Source organism: Dermacentor andersoni, chromosome 3 (assembly GCF_023375885.2).
Source record: "Dermacentor andersoni chromosome 3, qqDerAnde1_hic_scaffold, whole genome shotgun sequence".
Taxonomy (NCBI): Eukaryota; Metazoa; Arthropoda; class Arachnida; order Ixodida; family Ixodidae; genus Dermacentor; species Dermacentor andersoni.
In genome coordinates, this window is record NC_092816.1 from 141,905,247 (window position 1) to 141,932,865 (window position 27,619).

Sequence of the window (27,619 nt, forward strand, 5' to 3'; positions counted from 1 at the left end):
CCTTATCTGACGCTTAGAATAATTTAACGAACCTAGAATCAATTAGATTTTGTTCGCTTTACCATTACGCAATTTACTGTTCAATTACCGAGTTACTGAGTTTTGCGTATAATTGATACTTCTCCTCGTTAGCTTTACGTGCCATTTATCTTCGTCTGAATTGTTGCACGTTATTTTTAAGTTTCTTCAATTATTTTTCTTTTTAACTGTGTGAATATACTTGTGATATTTCTAATACATCTTTTTCTCTCTTACCATTTATTTCCGATGATGATGTAGAAATTGTATAATATATGACATGACTCACTGTTTGCCACAATCCTACTATCCCCTTTTCATGTCTTGTTAGGAGGTCCCCCCGACAGTTGTTACTTCGGGACCTACGAATGTGTACTTTTACCCATCTTGTATTTGATTTCGTCAAAAATAAATATTGATTGATTGATAATCCGAAAGGACGTCATGACATCTTTTACTTGCTGAGCTTTCACTACTGAATCCAAGCATGTGTCAGCGTTGTTTAAAACCGGTCTCAGATGCTCTAATTTCTCTACAAGTAGAGGTATATTCGTAGAGACGGCCCATTTAATACGATTCACGTTACTCTGCCCTCTGCTTAATAATAGAAAGTTATTCTCTTAGGGTTACGTTCTTTCAATTTTCAAATGTCCCGATCCAATAGTTCCTCAAATATGACCACCACAAACATACAGTTGGAGCATTTATTCGAGTGTTGCAGTGGATATTGTTAAATTCTTCTGCCTAACTTAGAATTAAATTATCGAAAACGAGAGGCCGCTGAAGTTGTCTGCAACTTGAAGCTTCAAAAAGTTCATGGAGATACCACAGGACTTATTGCACAGGTTCTGCAGCTTCGACCAGCTCGCATTTGCCGTCCTTGCAGAAACCTGGAGTTGTGTCTCCATCTACAAGCTTCTGCAACAAAAAGAAAGAAGGAAAAGTAGAAAACATGTAATTTAGCAGCAAAAATATTAAATTGGTATCAGTCGGAAAAGACATCACGAAATAGGGATAGCTAGAATGACTCAAGAAAGACGAGGGTATGAAAACACACCGAATATGTAAAACAAGCTCTAACGTCCAAACTGACCTCATTCCTGAGGGGTATACATAGAATTTATAATCTAACAATATTCTGAAGTTGCGATTTATGTAGAAATGTTGTTATGTATATAACCTGTAACAAAGATGCAGAAGGCAGCCCACCCAACCACCTGGTTTACTTCACTTTGTCGACAGATGGTTTTTCAGAAGCCGCAACAATGAGGAAGGATGACCAGCCCGAAATATCCAGTACGAAAGACGGGCGTCACTCGTGTTCTTAAATTTCGCTTTTCGTAGCCGTCATTCTGGGTTGAACAGAGCTTTCGGAAAGCGTGTGCCCAGAGACTTCCGGGCGATGAGTCGAAGCGGAGGCGATGGTCGGCGGTACGCTTACCACTGGCTTGGGGGGAGCCGACGGCGTCGCATGGGGAGCAGTCTCTTCATGCTACCGAGCGATGGCGAGCTCGGGGGTGAAGTTGCCGACTGCTGTTTATAGGACATGGTCTCGGCTTTTGGCAGTGAAGGTGGAGTGTCGTATTGGAGTATGAGACCAGCTACGGCAAAAACCTAGCCTGCAACTTGTGCCTACAGCAAGGCAGTCTTTGAACTGTAGTGCCGAAACTTTGCTGGACACGGCTGCCGCGTCGAGGCACCATGCCATCCTCCGCGAAACAGTACTGGACGGACTTACCTCAGGCATAGGTTAGCCGGCCTAATGCAGCTGTCAAAGCACACTCTATTCAGGCTAGAACCGGTGCCTGATGCCTTCGTATTCGTCCAATACGTTGGCGGCAATGCGAAGTCACCCCTCTGAAGCACGCGATTGCTCGTGATGTGGTCAGGCATGGAAAACACCGAATGCATTGGCTCCATGGGAATGCCGTATTTCCAAGACAGCCGGTGATGGTAGGGCTGCAGGCGGAAAACCTGACCTTACCGAGACAACGTTGTCGTGTGCCTGAGACAACAGCGAGATGGTGCACATTATAGTTGTCAGCATGCTTGGCTTGCCACTGGAGGGGTTTTGGGGGGCCTCTGCGGACCATGTGGCAGGCACGCCGCTCATTGATGTAAGATCTACGGTCATGAAGCCTGTATGCCACCATGCCTTGGTGGCTCAGAGGCCGATGAAGTCCTGGGAAAGAGATCGATGGCGAAGGTGCCTCTTAGCAGGAGGGATCCAAGACCGCGAGGGCCCGCGAGGACTGCTCTAAGTCTAGATTTTCGTAGACAACGTCATAGTAATAAAGAGGCAATACAGATCGCCTTGATTACTTTTTTCGTTTCCGTATTCCTGACGCGGTCGGGTGGATTTAAGTTCCACACACACACACTCACACACACACACACACACACACACACACACACACACACACACACACACACACACACACACATATATATATATATATATATATATATATATATATATATATATATATATATATATATATATATATAGGCCCCTGAAACGGTATTTCCTCAGTAGAAATGGACAAGTGGCGACCAATGGAATGACGACGTAAATTTGGCGGACTGCATGCATTGAAGCGCTAGGCCAACGCCGCAGACAGCAAAGAGAGAACGCAAGCTGCTCACGGGCCAGACTGGCGGTGACCTCGGAAACGTGACGAAAGGCAAGGGGGGCGGCGACATTGACGACACAGACGCTCTTTTGCAGCCAGTTTCGGCTTCAAGGAGCCTGCCAAGGGGAAAAAATATTTCGCGTAGCTCCCACATGAAATCCGCTATTCAAAGTTTTATCATTGGGATACGTAAGGTCGAGCAGGGGCCCCAAAGTACTCATTTGTTGTAACCACCTATTGTTGATAATTAGAAAGTTAATTACACTAACTTCCCTCATTACGCACGCAAGTATCTAGAGGTCGCCAATATTTACACCCGAATGATAAACATAACATCACTGTGATTTATATTTTTGTAATTTTAAAAATTTGGTGCAACTAAAAGAACACCCTGTATACAGTGAAGTCGAAGTGCGTATGAAACGATTTATTGATGTTTCGGCCAGAGTCCGGCCTTCATCAGTAGACAATGTTTGACATAAGTGCAGTTTATATACAGCTGCATATCGACCGGATGAAAATATGTTTATGTGATAAACGAAGAAAATAGGCGAACAAAATGCGTTCCAATAGACCTAAAAAACAGCGGGTACATTAATAAACAGTGGGACAGATGGCGTTTGCAAATACGTCATTTTCAGATACAAAGCGATAAACTACACTTATGCCACCTATATAATATATATATATATACATATATATATATACACACACACACACACACATATATATCTATATGTGTGTGTGTGTGTGTGTGTGTGTGTGTGTGTGTGTGTGTGTGTGTGTGTGTGTGTGTGTGTGTGTGTGTGTGGGTGTGTGTGTGTGTGTGTGTGTGTGTGTGTGTGTGTGTGTGTGACTGAAATGTACGGGACCGATAGCAAGGTTGCCAGTAACAGAAAGTCAAGCCCCGCGGGTCGTCTTCGTTTATTTTTTATGAAGAGTCGTACCTCGATATAGCGAAGTTGTACTTGCAACGAAAAGGATTTTTTTTTTTAAATCTGCATGTTTCTTATTTGGGGGGTTCAATGTTTCAACAATAAAGCGAATTTCACATCTTGCCAGAGCATTCCTGGGGGATAGGATCTTGTCAGTAAGCAGTTGTAAGCAAACTTGAAGGTGGTCTCGCCAAAATAGCACGGTTAGGAGCTTGAGCACGAGCGGTGCTGATCGACTTGGCTCGCGGAGTCCGATATTCGTCTGTTTTGCGTCGCGTGGCGCCGTAAATCTCGTACTAACCGCTCTTAGTGCCCTGCAACTGGCATCCACAAAAAAAAAAAAGACCACTGTGTAAACAGGTGCAGATAGTCACCCTCAGCTAAAAAAAAAGAAAAAGAAAAGTAAGTTTTGATAGAAAGGCGCAGCATTATTGGCGATCGTGAAGAGATAACTGCACACAATATGGTTCGTAGATCTATTGGCTCGGGCATTGTACTTACCTTGGAGAGATTACCTCCAAAATATAGCGCTCAGTCAGGGCAGGGACGTAGCCGAGGACACCCCCCCACCCTGTCGCTGCCGGCGCGTGCTTGATCACGTTACTACGCGTTCGCTCCCTGCCCATACCCTCAGGCAAGAGGCATCGTCAACTGTCAATATATATATATATATATATATATATATATATCCGGCTACTTAGATACTGTGCATTACTACGGCCTTGGTTGCCACCTTCTAGCGCCGACCACTTCAACTTCCGCTCTTTTACTGCGCAAATATTCTTCAGTCAAGTTTTCAGTTCAGGCTAACGCGCCCCTTCAACCCCCGCCGCCTCAGGAGGCTGATTCTCTAGATCAGCATGCATCAGCATAACGCTTTATGCTATCGCGCGAAGCTGTTTGACAATGGCACGCTTCAAGAATAACATTACAGCACAACCTGGTCCCCCCAGAGTCAGAAGCACGAGTCGCATAGTAGTAGATCATGTGACAGTCCTGATTGAAGAGTTTTTGAAAAAAGATACCTACCTTATATTCATTCATTTTCAGCTTGCCCCTGGCATTGTTCCAATTAGGGACCTCGATGTGGCGCTACGGAGACAACATTTCAATGATTGTGCTCTCCTTGTCGTTTGTCCCTCGAGAAACATATTTTGCATGACAATTCGGTAGTCCTAGGCATGATTTTTCTCGAGAGGGCCTCCCCATACGCCGGGTTTTCCTGCATATTGCTCTTTTCGTTGATTCAAAGCTGTGCTGGCACAGATCATCGTCGGCGGGCTGGCTCATGCCGCAGACCCTGATCACCTGATAATTCCGTCATGAGTGAGGTTGGAGAAAACCTCGTTGCTATAGCGAGGCTGGCTCACACTGAGGAGACAAGAGACTTGATCGTCATTGAATTACTTCCAACCAAGAAAGCGAGCATTGTACCGGCCTGCACTGTAAAATAATTTACACCCTAAATGTTAAAAAGCACGTAAATCTGTCTGTCAGTCACAGCCTAAGGATGTGCCTTATATACACATTTACACCCTGTCTCACATTTTAGGGAATAAATCATCTTACAGTGTGCTGTTTTACTCGTTTCGGGCCTCATATCACAAGAGTAATGATAAAGTTGTGGGTGCAATGTGCGAGCGTATGGCCTGTGCACATGTTGTTAGGCTTTCTGTTAACTTCTTTCTTGTCGTTACTTACATGCGTGCGCAGCGTGTTGCAGGTCAGGGAGCGTGGTAGAAACGTTAGCCGTCAGTAATTACTGGGGTCGTGGCGATCGCTGTGGTGAAAGCTACAGGCTACTCGGGGCATCCAGGATCATCTGAAACACCTTGCACACCTGCGAAATTCCGGCCGCAGTACACAGATTCGACACTGGTGCGGTCGTGCTTGTTGTGCTCTTCTTACTAGCGTTTCTTCCAAGCCTTTGAGTAGGACGTCTGTAGTTGTCCACTTTTTTGCACCTTTTTTCTTTCTTCTCATTTTTTGTTTTTGTCTTGCTTTTCAGCGGCTATGACGCCTACGCTGGTGCTGCATGATGAAATATTACAGCACTCGTCAGGAGCCGCAGGCATCGGCTCTGGAGCGTCCCCTAGTGACACCGTACTGCGGTCATCGTGCGCGGGTCTTTCTTGTTCCCAGGCATCCCTTTGCTCCTGGTGCTCTATTCTTTAGAAATGGATCGCTATTCAATATAGTTATTTCAATTTGGCCTTATTCTAATCTCCAGAATTGAAATTTACGAAACCAACGGCGCATGCACGCTCGATGACGCAAAAGGTTGTTTCAACAGCCCAATTAAGCGCCTTCCTTCTCTCTAAAAATTATTGTGTCTAAACGTTGTCCTAATAATGAGACATTCCGTACGCTTTTGCTGGAGCATTGGGGGTAAACGGGGATGTAGATTGGGTAATGTTAATAATTGCATGGTATTGGTGCCTCGCGCCCTGCGGTGTTTGGACGAAGACAAATGGGTAATGTTATTGGTGGAAGTCAGGGTTCCAAAACTTCTGTATTTGGCTTGATGTATTAGATGCACTCTGCTTGCCCTTTACTTGAACTTACTTCCTATCCCTGGTTAGGTTCGGACAATAGCTTGACAAAAGGGAACGATTACTTTCAAAAGAAGTTTCGAGGTGAAAAGCACAAACGCTTGCGGTATGGGCTTTCTTGTAGACTAACTTGTCTAGAAGGAGCAGGGCAACGAAAACATTTCACCGAGCGTTTTAGTCATGCCTTTGTGAGTAGGTGTCAACTAAGTAATTGCGGTAGAGTGTATCACTTACGTAAGAGCACTACAAATAAATAATTACTGCCACTTTTATGCGACCCGTTCAAAACATGCGTTAAACACAACGCGGCTTTAGGGTTAAACAAAAGAACTTATCAAGTCATGAAAACGGGAGGTGGTGGTCAGTGGGTCACATGGTCTAATAAACCAAGTAAGGGCCTGTGAGACAGTTGGGAAGGGCAGTACGCTCTCGTACAATTCTCGTATAACCAATAGCTACCAAATTCGCGCGTCCAATTGCTCACTTCTCCTAAGAACGCATGGGAACTCACTCTTCCCCCTTGCCTTGTCGAGTGGTGAATAGACTAAGGCCTTAGCAGCACGGCCATATTCTGTGTTTAGCGTCAGTGGAATCAGTTACTAGTACATCGCCACAAGACTTTATGGATGGCATTAGTCCCTTTTTCAACACAAAGGTGCGTTGCTCTTGGCGCGCGTTTTGAACGGGTCGCAATAAAAGGCGATATAACTAAATATTGACGTGCTCTCTAATAATTGAGACTTCGCTGCGTATTTCCGGGGCTGGCGACTACCTGGTAAAGAACTAAAAATTAGGCAATCTTTTCTTTCAGAAATCCTTTAAAGAAAGCCTTTCTATGGCCGGTAGCCGAAGTCGTCGCTTAACAGGTATATTCGTCCTTTCCACCAGGAACGTTGATTGCAAAGACGAAAGTGAAAGAGAAGGGAGAACGAGTTGAAAAATGCGTTTGCAAACGCAAACGTTTGCAAACGCATGCAAACCTCAAGCACGTATGCGGATCATACGCTTATGTTTCGTGAAAAGCGGGAAATAGGGTTTTAAGAGGCTGAATAAACGAAACGAACACTTAGAGACACTGGGTCCTCCTTTAGGTTTTCTGGCATGTTCACTGGTAACGGTAAAAGGGAAGCAGCACATTCCCAGAGCGGATAATCCTGCTTTAAACAGGTACACGTACATTTAGAGTGTTATTTAATGGTCCGGCAAGCTGTTAACCATTCGGAAAGATTATGTTCTGAATAAAGATACGTGCAAGATGACACTATTGGCAAAAATGCCTTGCAGTTTATTAGGTTAGAGCAGGAGATATAACTTTTGATTCTGTTTTGTAGCTGCCGTAGCCCGCGTATTTAGTGCGTGAAACGCGTCTCTGTCTATACATCCGTTCAGGATGCGAGATGCCTACGATACATAAGATCTATCGAAATAAGTTTCTTGCATGGCGGAGCAGGCCACGTCGAGGGAAATTGGGGGCGTTAAGATAAAGCGGATGACTGACACGATGTTCAGGAAGCTGCTAGAGAACGTATGAGTAGTGTTCAGGAGGCAAAATTTAGAAAGTCAGTTTCGTTTTCAGGATGTCTCAGTTTTCCGCTACTCAAAACAAATCATCAAGCTTGAAAATAGTTGCGTGCACTTTTTCTCCAAAAGTTACACGTGGCGAAAATTTAACTTTTCTTTCTGAAGTCTGAGCTACCAGCCATGGTTGCGTAGTGGCTTTTGGTGTTGCGCTGCTAAGCAAGAGGTCGCGTAAAGAAATCCCGGCCATCGCAGCTGCATTTCGATGGGGGCGAATTGCGAAAAAAAAAAAAAACCGTGTACTTAGATTTAGGTGCACGTTAACGAACCACATGTGGTCAAATTCAATAAGGAGTCTCCCACTACGGCGTGCCTCATAATCAGGTTGTGGTCTTCGCACATAAAACTCCATAATCTAAATTGTTTAAGTCTCAGCTCACAGTGACGCATAATCTCTGCGCTCTTTTTGACTATTGCGCATAATAAACGGTCCAAATAAGCAACTGTTCCTTTCTTTTACTTCCCAATTGGAACAACGCTTGATTATGTGTAATTAAGATATGGGTTGGCACGTGTATATTGGTTTATTTTGGTTGTTCTTGGATTGTAAGACAGTCTGCATAAAACGGAATTACAAGGCATACAACTACCATCAGAGGTGAAACCTTAGAGTTTGTGAATAGTATCGTATGGTATGGCAAAACTTTAATGAAGTCCTGCAGATCGTGAGTCTTCAAAGAGCTGACCGTTCCCATGTAGGAACCGTGCCAGGACATTTGAGATTGCAGGCAGCGCTACTCTCACATGATGGCCTGTAAGCCATCTAGTTCCCCTAACCTTGCAGCACATATAGCTCGAAGCGGAAGCCACTTCATGACTTTCACAGTACTGTTTAATAATTTGCGTAACGAGATTAGTCGTGGCTCATAATTCTATATCTGTTTTAATGCTCGAACAAACTAAATCAGAGTAGCATATTTGTAACTTGTTTCTTTTGGAAATTAGGAAGTTTTGTTTGGCTTTGCATATGAAAACGTCATTAAAACTCTCATGTGAACATGCTATCTTATGGCTGAGCGGCGTCATTAGCACACGAATACAATGAGTAGTGCGTTGTTGAAGGGCTACATAAAGAAGCCATTGCACGACATAAAGTACTATTGGTAGTCAGGTGCACCGCTCAATAGACCACCTTATGTGAAGAATGAGCATTGCACATGAAAGCTTCGGGCAAGTCGTATTACCTGCTTTCGTGGTGACTTCGACTCTAAGATGATGTAGGATTACCTGGAGTCGGTTGGCTATACATCTATAGATGCTCACCAAGTTTAGTTTCGTAAATTGCGTTCTTTATCTCTTAGTTGAGCCTTAGGAATGTGACGTGATGCTCATCATTGCCTGGCAGTTCTTACAACAGCGGCCTAAGGCCAGTTGCCTATAAGGACGACATCCTGTTGCAGCGCTAGCGCAGCTGGGATGTCAGCGCCTCAGATGTGTCGCTATAACGTAGGTACTTACTACACATGGCGTCCCGTCGTATTCCATAGCAGACAGGAATGGCAGTCCTTCACAGAGATACACGCAGCTGGAAACGTACTTCCCACGTACCATCTGCATACAAAAAAAGGAAAACAAAAGAAAACATTCGGAACCAAATTCCCCCAGTTGATTTTAGTGGCATTGTACAAAGCGCCCCATAAAGTTCATGTTTATCGAACGCAGTTGCGGGATCCGAACCTGATCGGAATTGCTTGTTTGCCACTATTTCATCAAATCCGTGCTGAGCGTGTTACCGCAAAAATAACTAAACATTTGAAAAAGCGGGTACGAGCGAAACACAAAGGACGCGCACACAAGGAAAAGGCGTTAGACACGGACGAATGTTGGACTTCCAACTGTACTTTATTGGAATTGACATTGCCGCACATAACCTCCGACGCATGCGCATCTTAAACTCCTCCCAAGACATGTGCGTAGATAACACCTGGAAAACTACATTGCACCTTGTACTCCTCCCAAAACCCGTTCATCAATTTCAGTTTTACAGCGAGAGCTCTACTACTCAACGTACAATCCCTGAAAATAGCTGGTTCCGTACATCGTACCTTCCAGCTCAGCCAAAGTCAAACTGGAACTTTGCTTGCCACTACCTCCGGCTGCTGCGTACGCCGCGTGGCCGCCCATATGTTGAAAGCGATCTGCGATGTGGGCAAAGTGCGTGGTCGTGCGGGCCCCGTCTTCTAATCGATCCACGATGTGTAAAAAGTGCGCCGAGTGCTGGTAGCTTCGTATGCGCTGTGCTCTTGACGCTTAGTTTTCGTTGAAGCGAGGCGCAGCCTGAAGGTTAATTCGCACGCTTATGGTGCCGCCCCGAGCAGAGTCTGTGTCATTTCCCAAACCAAGTAAAACCCTGCTATCGCTCGACAAACTTGATCTAACCGCGTTGAATCGCGGGAATATCTCGAATAGGCACTGATACCATCGCATTTCTGCGAATTATATGATTTCGCTTTTCACAAATTTTTTGCATTGACTTCCCGAATTTTGCATCCCACAAAAAGATTTTTAGACTATAATCTAAGCACGACTCTCACAGTGGGTTTCATGCGCCGTCTAGGTGTAGCAGCGTAGTAGGTATCGAATGACAGTCGAGGAACGACCAGCGATGCAGCCGGCGTAGGAGCACCGAAGAAGCCGTATGACGAGGGCGTTGGCGTCACCGTACCATGGCCGTCACGAAAAACATGAAACGTACCCCTACAGACCGTAGAAGCGCTCCAATCTGAGGGTCACTAGATGTTCTCTCGAGAACTAAACTGTCCAAACGTATATACGTGCGCTTCTTGCAGTTACTTTTGCCCTCATGCAGACGGCTCCTGTAAACCGAAGGCTTCGTTAGCTTGTCTCTGTAATGGGTGTCGCCAAGGAAACATGCAGCATTTTACCGGTAGACGGCCGCACCTACACTATCACTCTACATGGTTGACGGGTGTGCCAGCGGCTCTGCCATCGTGGTTGTGCGACGCATTGCTGAGACATTCGTGTCGCTTTCAAGCATCCGGTACGTTGACTGCAGGCAGGTGGCGCTTCAGTCTATCATATGCGTGTGTGACTTCCGCCACTGGTGTCACTTTTGTGCTCTGCAAACAAGACAGTATCACGAATTCCCCCAAGCTAGACGTGTTATCTCACGCTCTAGTACACGTAACGAGTTATCTTTGCTAGTAAAGAAAAAAAGTGCCACTTAGGTTAGCAACAAAATTAAAGGCACAAGAAAGGGGCTACCGCCCAGTGTATTTTTTCTATGCGCACCTTCATTCTTTTGTTCTAAAAAAAGAGTGAGCTCGGAAACCCGTAATATTACAACAATTTTCCTTCCAATATTGCGCTAAATTTTACGCCTTCTTGGTTGGAGAGCAATAGATGTCGCCAACTAATTGCTTCGTCAACACAAGCGTATTAGATAGCCTTCGTATATGTCCATAATTCTTTGTACTGACGACTCCTGGGCGTCTAGGCGATCACCGTACCTGGAAGGAAAAAGAAATTCCACTTCATCTTAGACAATGCCAGAAATGGTGTCACCTCGGTCATGCTAGGGCTATGTTTTGTTCAATACCTTTTCAACACCAATATAAACGTGATCTTGCACAAAACACGTCGAAACGTTAACCGTAAGCTTCTGATGCTGCGAAATAACAATCCGAGATGTCTTATGTGACTGCGCTCATTGTAGTGTGGCTAGAAAACCAATCCCGACTGCGCTTAATTGCACCTTGCTTGGGCACAGAACTTTTGTCCAGACCATGCGCAACTCCCCTGCTACTTGGCATATAGGCTGTTGCTGTAGAGCGCTGAATCGCATTGATGTACATCCATTCTTTTGCTTTTTTTTCTAAATCTTAGCTCTACTTTTTCTTTTCATTTGCTTTATTATCTTTCTGCAGCACAGAGTAAGTCGCTTGTATTTGTACTGAATAACCTACCTGTCTTCGTATCTTTCTACTTCCTTCCTTTAAGCTCACGTTCTGATAAAACTCGGTGGCTATGATTAACTACAGAAACCAAAACATTCCACATCACACACCTGACATGCGCATGCCTCATAGGAGATTGTGAACGGCATGTATGGGAGCTCCCTTGACAATTTCTAACTTTGTGGCTCCCTGTGTAGTATTGAATTTATATACAATTATTTGTAAAAGTGATACCATTGATCAATACAGCTGAACTTGAACATGGAAGTGTTTCCGACCTTTGGCATTACAGTATTGTATTTTAAATTTCCCTGCGATTAAGAAGAACAAAGTATGTCCTTACTTAAACTGAATCCAATGAGTGCCTACGTTTCAAGGCTTGACTATAAAGACGAACAGACGTTATCTCCTCAGCAGGCTTCTAAAGCGAGCCAAATACGCTCGGCTGCCTTTTCCATGTTAAGCACACGCTCATTTCACATATACTTGACATCTTCGAAATCAATTCCGTCTGCTTGTACTTATGGTTCCTTTAACAGTCATATTTCTTCATTGTTACAGGTAGTAACTAATCGGACCATGTTGCTCGCTGGAACTCGGGGGCATTGATATATATGTTCCTTACACTCACCGACACTCAGCTGCACTTGCGTCTACTTTCAATAAACTCAACTCAGTTACTTCCCACTCTTGAGTGATTTCTGAAGAGTGGAAGTAACTCATCTGTGCAGATTTGCACACATGAGTAAGCGGGCTCTCGAATGTGTGCGTACCTGCGAAGATATTAGAGAGTGCGCTCGTGCTGTATTGTCATCTGCATGGGAAGAATTTTGTATATACTTGTCTCTTTCCGAGCCATACTCCACTTGTGTGCTGGCAAAGCTTCAACTTTCTTTTCGCCTGCTTCATCATAAGCCTATTATTTTTGGGCAATGCGATGTACAACGATTTCCAGCCGTATTTTGCTTATCACCGCTGTGGTTCACTCAGTGGTTGCACTGAAGAGCAAGAGGCTCGGATTCCTTTGGTTGCGTTAGAAAAAAAAATCCAGTTAGTTGACAATAAACAAAAATTCTAGATGGTTCATACTTTGAAAAACATGAGCTCTTGACAAAGGTCTTTGAAAAGTTTGATTTGGAGGCAGTTCACGCAGCATAGTTGGAAATCAATGTAACATAGTTTTAGAAAAGCAAAATTTCCGTCTTGTTGCTGGTTTCTTATGGTTTTCTTGTAGTATTTTAGCTGTGTCGCGCTGCTTTTGGCAACATTATGAAAGAACACAAGTACTGAAAACCACAATTTTTTTCTTAGTGTGCAATAACACTTCAAACTGCTACGCTGTACGTGAGATATCGCACCGTTGAAATTCGTCACGAGCATAGAACTTTGCGCCTTATACAAGTAACGATTGCACTGCTCACCTGCGAGAGCTACTAAGGCAGATTTTGCTTCTAGCGCAATATAGTGGGACATTTTGCTTGTAGTGTGAACCGACACTCTGGAGCAGCTGTGTCGTTGGAGCTAAATATTTTTTCGCGCGTTAAGCAAGCTTCGCCCTAAATTTGGTTTTGAATTCTAGTCAACTCGACGCATTGATCGACTGGCGTTAGCGAGAAACATACGAAAATCTGCACACTACAGAGGAAAGTGAGTAACACACCAGATCAGTATTCGAAACAATATCCTCGTTCCACAAAGCTCAACTACGAAATGCAATGAATGCATCTCTCAAAGTCAACGAAGGCGATATTAAAAAGGGCAATTTCATGGTTAGAACGCTACCCGTGATTACTAGCGGTACGCGACCGCTAATGAAAATTCGCGCATGAAATTTCGACGAATGGGACACCTGGCCTCGCAAGTAAAAAATGTGACCAGCCATAACGCCACTGGATCAAACAGAAAGAGAACTACGCCTCACGTTATAGATATAATTTGCACAAAAAAAGTCAATTCGCGTTTGCGCATTGGTACACGTTCATATGTTTAGATTACAGAGATACCTTATCTGCTGGCTCAGAGTAATGCAGTGCCAGAAAGTAAGCATTTATTGAGCTTAGCTTATCAGACAGAAAAATCTACCTACCGAATTGACACCGGTTCACAGCTGTGCAGCAAGCCCAGCTGCGCACGCCCGATACAGGGCACATGGCGGCCCGCCAACACTGATCGTCCTTGTGTGCTCGTCGCACTCACACAAACTTGTCAAAGTTGCACTGGCTTTTTGCGATTTCCCGTAATTTCGGTGGAATCGCACATCACTGAGATTAGCGAGAGCGTTCATCGACGCGGCCAGATGACTGCACAACACGAACACAGTCGCATAACGTCGCCGGTACAAAGACGTGAGATGACCCGCCTTCTTGAAGGCGCGCATTAGTCGCAGGTCGTTTGGAAAGGACACGCGGGCAGACACACACGAAGCCGCACGGCCAGAGATTGGGGAAAGTCCCTCGGAAAAAAAATAAAGGCGTACGCACACGCACTGCAGCAAGCACTCGTGCTATGTATCGCATCGGAACTTCACTGGGAGCTCTACGGTGGTGCGATGACGAAAACATGTGTAGCGTAAGAGTGCGACTCTAGTTGAAAACAGAAAGTGGCCGGGGCTTTTATACTGCTTTGATAGTTCATTTGTAGCCCTATAACGATTTGATATCAACTACTCCTTACCTCGCACGGCGCGTACAGAATAAGCTGCAAGCGGCTACACAGCGATGTGCCAACTTCTATACACCACCGTTCTCGATAACTGCCAGTCACGTTCGCTACGTAGATGGGTGGATCTTTACGTGTTACCATGCTGACACGTTCCTTAATCCTAGAGAAACACTGATCACGTCTGCGTCAAACGGGAAACAAGAGGCAGGGCACTCACTATAGCAACATAAACGATCAGCTCACCCAGTTAAGGATGTTGTCGTCGACGGCATCTGCGCATTCGCATGAGAATTACACGGCCTGTAAAGAAGCGCTTACACAGAACACTCTTTTCTCTAATAGTACGTTATGACACGAGCGAACTGTAGGTACGATGAAGGTAATGAAAAGTGAGAATCAGTACTGACAGCCCTTAATACATGTGTGGATCACAGTTGCCGTTGATTAAGTGGTTCGGCCTCTCATACTAACTCGTCTCAAGGTAGAACAACGCATCCCATATGCACATAAGTGTATGTTTTGTTACATTATTTCATTAATTCATTATTTCATATCAGCGATGCGCCATTTACACAATATTTGGAGCTAACAACGATCTCTGGCTGTAGATGCCGATCTAAACAAATGCACCACTTTGGCAAATCCGAAGAGGAAGGCTGCGCTCGAATACTTGAAAAAAAAATCACCACAAATTTACTCCCGTTTAGGTGGTTGGTCAACGAAACGTTAGACATGTTGCGTCGAATATAAGGCAACTTGTCATACACCAATACCATGATCGGCGCTCATTGTGCACATGGCTCTTCAGAGTGTTATATGACACACGCACTCTAAAAACAGTTGCACCCTTTGGGGTGTACATTTGCCACGGAAAAATAATCATAGTCTGTCTTGCCCGCATTTACGTCCTTTATTGCTGCATGCCGGGTACTTCCAAGTCAGGAACGACATGCGCGCTATCAGCATGAAAGCATTCTCGAGAGGAAAGTAATGTGCGCAGCGTTTTCAAGAAAGGAAACGCAAGCAAGACAGATGACGATTACTATTGTGTGGCAAACATATATGTTTGCCACTCTTTGGGGTCAATACACCCCAAAGAGTGCAACTGTTTTTAGAGTGCGTTTCGATGCAGTTTACGAAAGCTTTATTTTGTTTATTCGAAATGAGTGATGCTTTGTGGTCGCTATGATACACATTGATGTTTTCTATTCTTATATGAGGAATGTTTTGACCACAGTTAAATCCATTCATGACGCGTGTACGGTAGTTGATTGACTCGGACCGTTGAAGTAACGGACGCACTCCCTTGAACGACGGGAAATTCTATGCGTCTGCCACTTAATCCAATCTTCTTGTTGAACGCATTGGTCACGGCGCGTAGTTAAACTGGAACACAGTTAACGTCTATCCGGACGCCTCGTCTATATGCAGCATGCATAAGCGGTCTTGTTTTGATTTGTGCTACGCGACCGGAGGTGTGCACAACAAACTTGAACTACATTCGATGCGAAGTGGCTGTATCACATTGTGCATGCTCGATCTCTCGGAGAGTGCCGACTGCACCGTTCAGGAGTCCGTCATAACGCCTATGTTAAGAGTTCTCCTGTAGCAACTGATTTGTGATCTGACAGGGCTAATGCAAGGCCACGTATAAGGAGGACTCCTGAAGAGCAGCGTGCATACAAGGTGCAGCCAAAGTAGGATTAAGTTGCTTCACGCCTTTGCCTTACGGGGGCATGAGCCATTGCTAGTGGACGTGCACTGCCGCAGACATCGGCCCACTGCGTTTTCTGTGTATGTGATAAAGGCGAAAAAATGCCGTAATACTAAACATAGACGCATTCGCTGTAATATGCAAAATGTCTAAAGAATGTGTAAAAGGTATACAAAAAATTGGAGGGTGCTTAAGCTTCGCCTTCAAGAGTGGAACGCGATAGCGTTATCGCACCCCGTTCGCACCGCCCACTCATTCGCTCGGCATGCTCTGGAGTTAAACAAAGACATAGTTTCATATACAACACTTCTAAGTCCACAGCACAACGTTTTTCTAATTATTTGTTCCAGGAGCACCACGCAGACGCATGACTCCTCGCCATCAGCACGGCACACATCGCAAGGCACGCTTTCCCACCAGACGCGCTGCGGCGCAGCGATCACGTCAGAGGCGCCCCGCATCGGACGCTGCACCTAGGAATTGCCCTGTGAGCGGAAAGAGGAGCCGCGTCGCCTAAACACGAGGGTTCGAGTGACGCACGCTGGAAGTTGGAAGGGGAGAGAGCGAGAAAACTTATTAAACGCAAGGGTATTAGGGTATCCTCGCACCGGTCCCCGCGCGGCCCCAATGCGCTCAAACGAGACATAGAGGAGAAGCGGGCGAGTGGCGCGCCACCTGTCGGTGCAGCGCCATACATTGCGAGGATCGGGTGTTCTGTATTTGCCGCAAGATGGCTCTGCGTGTGCGCCAAGCACAGAAGAAAGGTAGCGGAAACGTTCTTCACTACTCGTTTAACTGCGACTTCTGTAATTTAAATGCTCATAATTACCGATATACACCGCAGTATAACTTTCTACGGCATGTTTCTAAGGCAACACAGCATTCACTGGAGGCACGTTTGTCGCGCTTTGAACCATCGAACTCATGGCTGAGTGGTAGCGTCTCCGTCTCACACTCCGGAAACCCTGATTCGACTCCCACCCAGCCCATCTTGCAAGTTCTTTTTATTTATAAATTGCCTTCCGGGATTTATCCGTCATGGCCAACGCCGCTGAGGGCGACGGCGCCGGCTTTTCTGCGACACGAGCTCCTTAACGCTGTCGCGTTAAAAGCGAGGTGCAAAAGCAAGACATCAGCGACAACAAATTTCGAGGCAGTCGCGTCAGCAAATAGAAATCAGCTTGCGTTTATCGGCCGCCCGTTTAGCACAATAGCGGACTCAGGCCTGCTCACCAGTAGTCGGTGAGGGCCACATTACTCCAAGGAACGATATGTTGCTCCGGGGAATGCATTGATAATAACTGAGATCCACGAAACGCACACACGAAGGATACTCAACACCAGAAAAAGCTCTGTCACCAATTCAAAGCGCTTCCCGGGGCGTGCGGCAGAGGGCAGCAAAGGAAAATGAGAAAAAGTTGTGCTGCCATCGAAAAAAAAAACAGCTGTTCTGCCGGCTCACGCCATGTTATTCCTATTTCTAGGCCTGCGCAGTCTTGCCTTTGCCATCAAAGAGAAGCGCGAAGACTTCATTCTTAGTATAATTGTTCACTCCTTCAGCTTTTCTTTCTCCTTTGAAACCACACTCCTCTACGCAGATAGCATCTCCCTCTCCGCTCCTTGCAGCTTTTGCTTTGTAACGCTTTCTCAATACTTCGGCGCGCTTTTCGGATGCCAAGTTGGCAGGGCTACTTATAGGAGTAAACGTTTCGTTGGTTGCATACACCCGCGACCATCAGGTTGTTCGCGTTTTGTCACACATGCTCTCATTTGAAAGTAGTCTTGTATGCGGCGATCAGGGCTACACTGAAAGCTTTTTAGTGGTTTCCGCGCAAAAAGCTAAAGGCTAAAAAGCTTCCTAACACCGTCACCGAGCATTTCAACCAACCAGGTCATACTTTGATGAACTTAAACTCTACATCTTGCCGTCAAACTTCGGTTCTGAACGAGTAAGAAAATACAGAGAATCATACCTCATCCATACGTTCAAGACATTGCAACCAATAGGCATAAACGTTTCAAAGGGAGCTTTAGAATCTATTAGCTATGCTAAATTTCAAGCTATAAGCAACAACACTTAGTTTGGTTTCATAGCGGTTTTTTTTTGTTCTTTTTCCTTATTTTCCCCTTCTTCTTTCCATTTGTTTTCCTTTTATTTATTTATACCATTTCGGTATTTTCATTTTTCCTACTTTTTTTTTTCTTTGCGAGCACCGGTTTCTGCTGCTCCTTCTATGATCTCTTTCAGAGACACGATAGCCGACGACCACTATCGAAACAGGTAAAAGAGGGCTGCTGTACACGCCATTGACACGCCAGCTGACACATGGGTGTTGACACGTGATTGACAGACGGCCGGGCCCATGGCCTTGCACACAGCATTCCTTCATTCTTAATTCGACACGCTAACGCACTTTCGCTGGTTGCCGCACCCACCCGCCTTGCATCTTCTCCCCTTTAGAAGAACCCCACTTATGTATACTGTGGCGAGGAAAGCGTATGTCGCCTTGAAGAAGACAAGTCCACTTGTCGAAACGTTGGCTCCTGCTTTCACCTTGTTCTCGTTTTGCTCATGGTCTTGAATTTTCCCCTCCCGCCTTCCCCGTGTTTTCCCTTGCGCCTGTGTGGGCATTTTGGAAGAAAGAGCAGGCAATGTGTAGCGCAGTGGAGACGACGTTGTGTGCATCGGGTACAACAAATGCTTCTTGAAAAAAAATGCTACGATGATTACGATACTCCCTAATTGCAAAGTGTAAGCGCAGCTCTTTATGTGTTTTCATTTCGCTATATATTCGCCGGCGCGGACAATCTGACTCCTTAGCCACATTGTAAACTTAGAGAAGGGTGGCGTGACTGCCTCGCTAATCGGGAGATCTCGAGAGGCACTGCGTGGGTGACGCGTGGGCCCGGTATACAGCAGCCACGGCAGGCTGACCTCCGCTCATGCAGCACTGTTCCCATACATGATATCATATGCGCGTACTCGCCGCATGCCATCGGTGACCGCACGGTGATGATGATAATCATAATGATGATGATGATTTATTTGCATCCCCAATTACACGTGGTGGTGACAAATAGTAAACTAGCCTGTTTGATTTAATCAGGTATAGAATGCATTTTCTTCATTGTAGCATTTTTGTATAGATCTCTTAAATCTACTTTTTCCCTCAAAACTTGTCAATCTACGTAGTACCGCTACCAATGCTGGTGTACAATCTGGTCATACTAATCTCTTCTTTGCGTTTTTTGCACCAATACTCTAAAAGTATCTTGCCTATTCCGACTGCTGACCGGTAGAGGCTTCCGTCCGTTATAAACACAAGCGCTTCTGGAAGGTGTACGTTGGGTACTGGTCTGGCTGGGTGAGTCCCTTCGCACTCTATTAGGATGTGCCCTGTGCTGTCCGCATTTTTTCTGCAGCATGTACATGCTTCACCTCATTCCAAATATCTCCTGCGGTATGTTTTAGTCCTTAGGCAACAGTCCTAATTGGACAAATTTTCCTTTCTATTTTTTTGTCATTCTTCTAAATCTTTGTGGTCTATTTTGTATCCTTTCCTTGCATACAATGTGCTGTCGCTGTTTCTCTGAGTTTCTTTCTGATTCCTCCTGGTGGTCTATGTACACATTCATTTATCCAGTATTATGCTGCCAACTATCTTGAAATCTTCCTTCATTCTGTGTTCACGATCTTTAGCTGCAGATACATGTGCACTTTAGCTCCCCATTTCTGTTGATCCATGTTCCCGAAGCTTTCCTTAAAGCTGAATTTGCCGCGCGCTTCCCTGAGTTCAAACGAGGCCCAACCCATGCTCCCTTGCACGACATCATTTGTAGTTTTCCCGTAGGCTTTCAAAGCCAAAAGGAACACCAATCTTTAGTTAACTTTCTAATCAGACAATAAATCCACGTTTTAAGCACATAATGGCATTTGCGAATGTTAGCGCTGGCACCATGACAACTTTCCAGGGCCCGTGCATCACTTCATATTTATTGTGGCCCCGAAGTACCCAATGTTCCATTATTACTGCATTCCGCTTCCATGTTATGTCCAAGTTATCTTGGAGGGTGTATATTATTTCGTTTTAGCGCAAGCTGAATCGGAAGTGCAACTGAAAGGTCACATCTGACACACACAGCGATTACTTTCCACAGTAGATTTATTTCCAGTTCGCGCCAATATATATGGCATCGAAACGTCCTGCTACACGTGTAAAACCTCGGTAAACATGAACAAAAAATAACAAAAAAACAGGGACTCACGCGCAGGCACTTGTTAACACACAGACTGACATACATGTACACGTTCAACGCGAACAAATACAGTCGAGGTCTTTTGTTGATAATGAGATCGAAGGCTTACTTACGCATGTGCCACCAAATGTTGATATGTGCCTAGCTTCTGTTGCCAAGCGCGTCATCTCACGCCTACTTTTGCTCTTGATGACCGTTTCTTTAAATCTGGGTTTGCATTTGCGTCTTTGGCAATGGATGACAAGATAGCGGTCAGCAGCCACATTGTTTACCTTGATGTTGTGTCCTCGTAGCCTATCATTTATGCATATACCTCTTTGATCAATGTAGGATCGTCCACACCCGAGAGGAATGGGGTATACGACACCCGCGATGCAATCAACATAAATCTTTTTATATTTTGCTTTTTGTATGCGGTACCTGTGATTGCTTTTTGGCCTTGTGTTTCTACACAGGCTCACCATTTTATTAGGCGCCGAAAAAAAACAACGTTGATGGCGCTCCTCCCAACAATCTTCTTTTTTAATCTGTTCGGGAACCCATGTCTGTAGGAGATGACAGGAACCTTTCTTCTGTTTATCTCAATGCTTGTACCATTCACCTGCTCCGAACTGCTTTTCTGTGCTTCCTTAAGCAATCCTTCTGCAATTTACATAGCACATGGCTCGGGTAACCAGCGCTGCTTAAAAGTGAGGCTTCCTGTCCGAAGCATTTGTACACTGCGGGCTAGAATGACTTCTTCAGGGCTTCTCGGAGACACATCCACCCAATTCCCCTCTGCAGAAGCTCCGTATGCACGCAATGAGATGGTAAAATTGGTTTACTTGGCCAGGTTCGTAACACCAGCCCGTTTTGTCATCAGTGGGTAGAAATTTGGTGTCAGGGAATCCAATCATTCCGTCACATGGCATTTCAAAGGTCACTTCTTGTGATTTAAGACAGTCACGAATAGGGAAAAAAGTGAAACCACGGTGATTTGCAACGCAAGCGGATGTACATTAAAAAAAAACTAAGCAGTCAACAATCTAAACATATTTACAACCTTAGATTCCTGAATCCGATGTTATAGATCTCTGTCCAGTTTGGCTAAATAGCAGATTACTCAGCACTGTGGCTAGGCAAGAACCTACGCACACTCTCTGTTTCTGGGAATACGGCGTGCCGTTGTTTCATTAATATTGAGGATAAAGAAAATCTAAGCAATTCTAAAAAATTCTTAATGGATATACCATTACGATAGCTTCGGACAGGAAGCCTCACTTTTAAGTGGCGCTGGTTACCCGAGCCATGTGCTTGTGCCAATGGCAGAAGGATTGCTTAAGAAGGCCCAAAAAAGCAGTTCGGCGCAAGTGAATGGTACGAGCATTGACATAAACAAAAGAAATGTTGCTATTATCTCCTACAGACATGGGTTCTCTTACAGATTAAAAAAAAATCGTTAGAAGCAGCGCCATCAATGTTATCCTTTCGGCGCGTAATAAATTGGCGAGCGTGTGTAGAAACACAAGGCTAGGAAGAGCCACAGGAACGACATGCGAAAGGAACATAAAAAAATTAATTGATTGCATCGTGAGTGTGGTATACCCATATCATCTCGGGCAGGGACGATCCTACATTGGTCAAATAGGTAGATACATAAATTATAGGCTACGAGAACGGAACAACAAAGCAGGCAACTTGGCTGCTGAAGGCTTTCTTGCAAGCAATTGCCAAAGATGGAAATACAAACCCAGATTTAAAGAAACAGTCATGAGTAGAAGCAGGAGTGAGATGACGCTCTCGATAATAGAAGCTAGACACATGTCAACATTTGGTGACACATGCGTAAGTAAGCCTTCCATTTCATTATCCACAAAAGAGCTCGATTATCTTTGTTCGTGTTGAACGTGTACACATCTATCAGTCTGTGTGCTAGAAAAGTGCCTGGGCGTGATTCCCTGTTTTTTGGTCTTTTTGTTCATGTTTACCGAGCGTGTTGTATTACGTATTGACGGTATATATAGCGACGAGAACTGAAAATAAATCTATTGTTCAAAGTTAGCGTTGTGTGTGTAAAATGTACCTTTCTTTTGTCGTTGTAGTTCAGCTTGCGCTACAACAAAATAATATATGCCGTGCCAATAAGAACTTATAGCTATCCTCATCGACTTGGTGGGTGCTTGAGCAAATCCTTCCTTATTTTGTCTATACACTGGGGCACTTATATTGCTTGACCGTCATTTGACACGCTGTATGACTTACTCGTTTCTTCATTAAGGATCATGAATCCCGATTTCTCTCTGCTAAATTTAAGGCCCAGATTTGCTGTCGCGTTGACACAATTTTCGCCATTTTCTGTAAATTTCTTGCTTTCCCTGCTAGTAGGACTATGTGGTCTGCATATATCAGTGCGGGGACCTTCTATTGCACCATTTGTCCACTACGCGTGCATGATAAATCAAATCCTAATTGTCTATTTTCCAGTGATCTTTCTGCACCCTTCGCACAAAGCATGAATAAGGTTGGAGGAAGAAGGAATCCTTGCTTCAGTGGTTGCTAAATTTCTATTAATTATATGCCATGCCGGCCTTCACATACAATGTTTACTTACTCTGTTGTCTATAGATACGCCCCTCAGCAGTTCGACGAAATGGTTATCTGTGTCTCCGTGTTTGAGAATATCCCATAACAATGCCCTGTCTAGATTGTCCTAGGCTTCCTTAATATCTAGAAATGCTATCCATAAAGATCTATTCTGACCTACTAATATCTTTATGCGCTTAGTTGGAACAATTTAATCATATTCCCAGCGCCTGCCTGGCGTGAGCCCATTCTGTACATACCCCAGTGCAGCAATTTTCTCCCCCCATTTCGGGAGTTCTAATTTCATGGCATGCATTGTCATTCTATGTAGCACCGATGCTACTATAACTGCTCCTATTCTGATCACCTTTATCTTTGAAGGTGAGGTTTATACAGCGAATTAGAATTTTCTTTGTTGTAACCATTTGTTCGATGTCATTAGTCTCAGCTCTTGAACCCAGGTTTTTCATTAGCTGTATTGGGATGTCATGGTATCCTGCCGAGGTGTTGCGAGACATTTTCTGCTTTTTTCGGTAAAACATTTCTATGGTAAATTTTGATCTGTGAGGAATCCTTGTTGATGCTGGATATGTTTAAGCCTGAACGAGGCTTTATTTTGTGCCTCAGCCCTCTATGTGTTCGTGATTTATCGTCTTCCTCGAAGCGGTCATTTTCTTCATCCCTTGAAGTTGAAGTTTATTTACATCGCCAAAAAATCAACGATGCGGGTAGGCCCGGGCAAAAAGTAAACACGATCACTTGAAGAACGCCCGAGCCCCCCTGTACAAGGCATACAGTGAAAACGCAAAGTGTAAAAGCCATAGTAACACTCTGGCTATTTAACAAGGGCAAAAATATCTCGTATATGCATGAGTTTGTGAACGAAGCACAAACAGAAAAAACACAGCATAAAAAAAACAGAAATGCATAGCAGCAAGATAAAATTACACAGGATACATCGCAGCAAGATACTAAAAAAAAATACATGAACGCGGCGTTCAAAAAGAAGATATTAGGGAATTAATGCACTTCTCATGTCAACAAGTGAAGATGTTTCAGGAATATACCCCTTGACAATAATTTATTCAAAACAGTGGGCAGGTTATGTCGGAGCATCTGTTGCCCGTATATTGTACGGGAGAAGGGAATGTGCCAAATTTCTTTTTTGCGAAAGGAGTATTCTGAAAGATTTTGACTGAGACAGGGTAATTCAAGAAAACTAAGCTGGTTATTTTGGAGACAACGCTTATATTTTAATGCTAAGTAATATTCGTACACGGTATTAATCGGCAAAATTTGGTAACGAGCGCCTGCCTATAGTCGTCTGCAAATTTTTAGTTGGACTCCTAAAGGTCTTACATGGCACCAGATATTTTTTGACGTGCTTTGTCGTTTAGCAACTATTATGCACACAACGCTAACTTGTGTATTTAATTTTTTCTTGCACGAGTTCACTCGCCACCTTTTCGTTTCTCGGTATTTGTTCTAGTGTGGAGCGCGTTTTCTTCGTGTAATCCCAAATATTTGGCTTCTCGATTATTTCTAGACGCCTGCTTACGCTCTTCTATAGCTTGCTTTATTTCCTTGTTCCACCACTTACATGGTCTCTCTTTCCAATTAAACAGTTTTTTTATTTGTCGCTCTTATGTCCTTCTGCGAAACATTTACCATTTCTCTATATTCCCAGACTGTTGTATGAAACGCCTCCATTTTCTTTGTGTTTTTTGCTATCTATGTTATTTACAGAATCTATAGAAAATTCTATGTTATTGGTTCGTGTTTTGCATTAGTACGTGCCCTAAGTGATAAGGTTAAATGTTTATGATCGCTATCCAGGCTATATTTTGCGTGTTCATATCTCATCAATTGGTATAGTCGTTCGTAGACCGTTTCTGAGACGGGTGTAATGGATACATGGCTTCCTATCACCGCGATGCCATGTCACCTGTCCATGACCCTTATTCTCCCTTTTAATTACTATAAGGTTCCATTCATCGCACAGATCCAGCACTAGAGAACCGTTGTAATGAGTACATCTGTCTATATCTTGAATGTAGGCGTTCATATCTCGCACGAATATTAGCTGGCCTGATTATTTCAACTCATTCTTATCCCTCCTAATGCAATAAATTAATTCCTCACATTTATCTCTGCTATCGCTACCTGTCCATAAGTTAGATAGTCGCAGCCACGTCTTTTTGCCTCGCCACGTGACGACGGCGGGCAACAATGGCGCCATATCGTAGCGGTCATCGCCGCTGCTAAGACCGTCTTGCGCGGCACTGCGATTTCATTTTCACGCTGCAGCCATACCCTCCTCTTTCGCTGTCGCGCTCTCTTAGATATCGCCATCTTTACTCCCCCGCTGCGCTCCGCATTCGCTCTGTCATCCTTCTCCGTGCTCGTTCGCTCGGTTACGCCGAGGGAGGACGCTGAGACGAAACGCAGGAACGGGCGCCTAGGATCTGTGCTCTTGAAATGTCGATAAGCGCAGTAAATTAGTTCGGAGCTAACGGAACTGCGCAACACCAACCTGGTGACAGTTGTATAGATTCTACACAGGAGTACTGCCCCGAGAATATATTTTTAAACCTAGAAGACAGTGCAGTGGGACATATGATTGTGCATTTGTGTTGCACACAGTCTGTAAGCGATTCGAATAATCGATAATGGTGAGCGAACAAACACATGCGGCATATCTGGGAAAACTTTGAGGCAAAAGAAAGAATGGAATGACACAGAGCTCGCTTAATGTCTGCCTACTTTAAAATACACGCGGTTAGCCACCCTACTGCGAATTGAGTGTAAGGGATTTAAACGAGCCTTTAAAGTAGTACACTGTGGCGGTGTTCCTTGTAAATAAGTTACCATGGGTAGATCACACTGACGTTGCATTTAGATCACCATGTACCGAAGTTGTGTTCGATCATCTGTCGGCCCAGTGTACAACATTTCTCGTACTTTAAACTGTGATTCGCTCCCGGTTTTTCTATTAGATAGATCACATTGACACCCGCCGTTATGGCCCAGTGGCTTTGGAGTTGCGCTGTTGAGCACGCGGCCGCGGGATCAAATCCCGGCCACGACGGCCGCGTCTTGGTGGTGGCGAAATGCAAAAAAAAAACACCCGTTCGCTTAGATCTAGGTGCATGTTAATGACCCTAGGCGGTGAAAATTGATCAGGTGTCTGCCACTACGCCGTGCCTCATATTCAGGTCGTGGCTTGCGCACGCCAAAACGCAAATCTTAATTATTTTTTATTCACATTGACGTTCAGTTGAGATTGTCACATGCCGAGGCTGTGATGGCTTTTCGAGCATTCGAAGGCTTGGTAGGATAAATGACACGGAAACATTGCACTATTTCTGCCATGCTTCAAAACAAATAGGGCATCTGAACTGTTTTTTTTTGTTCATAACCACTGTTATTCAGTGATGTACATCCATGCATGTACAAATGGATTCCTTGGTTTTTTCTGTATAGTAAGGAAGCGAAGAAACAGATTCCTACACATATCTGGAATGCTGAACTTACAAAAGTAATAGCTCTTCGGCAATTGTCGATTAAAGGTGCATCCTTCACGGTGACATCTGCAAAATGGGAAGCAACACGAAGATGTTAGAACCACGTCATCTTATGAGTGGAATTGCTTTTAGTATTTCCGCTTTTGTCCACTTACTTCATTTTTAGTAATTTTATTTGACATTTGAAGTTATCTCAGTGCAGGCATCCACACTGGCGGTAATGTGTGAAATAAAAGGCAATAAATAGAAGCATGGGCAATTCAAATTGAGGAGAAATAGTTCGTTTGCTCTTGCGAACTCCATACTTTTGATATTTCTAGTCGGCATGGATAAAAATATATATTAATCATGATAGTACTATTTCCCGCATGCGATCATTCTGCTCGTCACTTGAAAATGAGTTTCTATATAAACAATACTTCGAGATTTTCAGAAGTACATAGCGAAGTAAAACAAAATGAACACAATCAAATTAAATGACAGAACATTTCAAAGTGACTTCTCCTTTAGAAAGTTTTATGCTCAAAAGAAAGTATTGAGGCAAGAATAATAAACGTATAAACAATTATTGCATAAATTAACACATCAACTTGTAGCTTGTGGTTCCCTGAGAGATTAAAACCATTTTACATTGAATGTGTTACCATCTAGTAGGTCGACATTTTTCGTGTCCGTCAGCAAAAACAGAAAGAAAAATTGAAAATTGAACCGGAATAAAGTTCATATCTCCTTCGGAACCAAGCATACAACTCACAGCTCTTTAATAATTTCAATAACGAAACCCGCCGTGGTTGCTCAGTGGCTAAGGTGTTGGACAACTGAGCACGAGGTCGCGGGATCGAATCAGGACCATGGCGGTCGATTTAGATGGGGGCGAAAACACCCGTGTACTTAGATTTAGGTGCACGCTAAAGAACCCCAGGTGGTCGAAATTTACGGAGTCCTCCACTACGGCGTGCCTCATAATCAGAAAGTGGTTTTGGCACGTAAAACCCCATAATTTAAATTTTAATAACGAAAAGCACAAACGAGCATGAAAACCGCATGATGGATGATAAGGCGCTTGTGAACAATGACAGGCACGCTCCTTTTTTCCGCCTGTGTTTCCGTGTAAAGATTACGGTTGCGTTAGCTGCTCTGGTGGAACAGGGACAACAGCAGCATACGAATCAGAGAGGGGTGTCAACAAACTTCATATATAAAAGGGACACCTGCCTAATAACTAAATCAGTTCATTGCAAGACCGCTATGCGTTGACCACGCAAGGT

At 44.3% G+C, this 27,619-nt stretch overlaps 1 long non-coding RNA gene across 2 annotated transcripts; it reads right to left on the minus strand.

The window, feature by feature from the left end:
• Window positions 1-550: 550 nt before the first annotated feature.
• On the minus strand, window positions 551-26,419 carry LOC129383196 (uncharacterized). 2 transcript variants are annotated; one of them, XR_008611091.2, is made up of 3 exons: window positions 26,362-26,419; window positions 9,175-9,267; window positions 551-936 (listed from the first exon to the last, which is right to left on the minus strand). It is a non-coding gene; the product is annotated as an uncharacterized lncRNA (long non-coding RNA). The 2 variants fall into 2 exon arrangements; XR_008611090.2 differs by lacking the exon at window positions 26,362-26,419 and adding an exon at window positions 13,720-13,805.
• Window positions 26,420-27,619: the final 1,200 nt, after the last annotated feature.